The sequence below is a fragment of the Pundamilia nyererei genome, unplaced genomic scaffold (genome assembly GCF_000239375.1).
Source record: "Pundamilia nyererei isolate P.nyererei 1_Seehausen unplaced genomic scaffold, PunNye1.0 scaffold00053, whole genome shotgun sequence".
Classification (NCBI taxonomy): domain Eukaryota; kingdom Metazoa; phylum Chordata; class Actinopteri; order Cichliformes; family Cichlidae; genus Pundamilia; species Pundamilia nyererei.
In genome coordinates this window covers 2425091-2426175 of record NW_005187454.1, presented here as the reverse complement: position 1 = coordinate 2426175, position 1085 = coordinate 2425091, and positions in this window count along the sequence as shown.

Genomic DNA, 1085 nt, shown 5'->3' with positions numbered 1-1085 from the left:
TCAATTCTAGGCCCCCTGTTATTTTCACTCTATGTAAATGACTTGCCCAATGTGTGCAAAAATGTGGACGCGATCGTGTATGCTGATGATACGGTAATTTCTCCACAAGCCAAAGCTGCTAATTTTGCAGCCCATCAGCTTTCATTGGAATTACGCGATTTACAAAAATGGCTGAATGACTCATGCCTGTGCCTTAATTTTTTAAAAACGTATCATTGTGTTTTAGTAAACCTAAAACAACCGTGGCTGCATAAAAGTTTGATTGGGTGCACAAGAACTAATTAATGTTGAGGAATTTAAGTATTTTTTGAGTGCTACTAGACTTGAAATTATCCTTTAAAAAAACCGTTAAAGAGTAGCAAACTGTAAATGTTAATATACGGAACTTTAGACATATTCGCACTTCATTAACAGACACAGCAGCGATTACATTACTCTATGATACTGGCTCATACTCCATACTGTATTACAAGTTGGTCTTATACGAGTCTTGCTTCTATTGGGCCAATTTAAGTATGCTACAAAAGAGCATTGAAAATATTAGACAAGAAACCTTTGTCATACTACCATTGTCAAATTTTAGATAAATACAAGTTTTTAAATTTTATCAATTTCAAATTATTTAAATGTGCCTGTCTGATCTACAAGGTTATACATGGTGGGGCGCCTCCACCAATGAGTGATCTTATTAATCTAAAGTCTAGCAGTGTTGCCGGGTCTCGACTGACTCGAGCCACTGTGAGAGGTGATTATGAATTGGCATTCAGGCGGACCACCTTTTCACAGACTGCTCTGTCATATCAGAGAGTGAGCTTCTGGAATAGTCTTCCACTGTCAGTGAGGGAAAGGACAAGCCTCCCTATTTTTAGGAGTAATTTAAAAGGGTGGCTGTGATCATGTTTAATTAATCATGGTTATATATTGCACGTGAAATAGAGTTATTGTCACGGTCCTGGGTCTCCTGACCCAGCGTTTTTAGTTCTTTGTGATTTTTGTATTATTGTACTTGTGTGTGATCTATTCTATGGCTTCTAGTTTTGATCCCTTGCCCTTCATGTCTCTCTGTGTCCCCTCTGTTCTGTGTA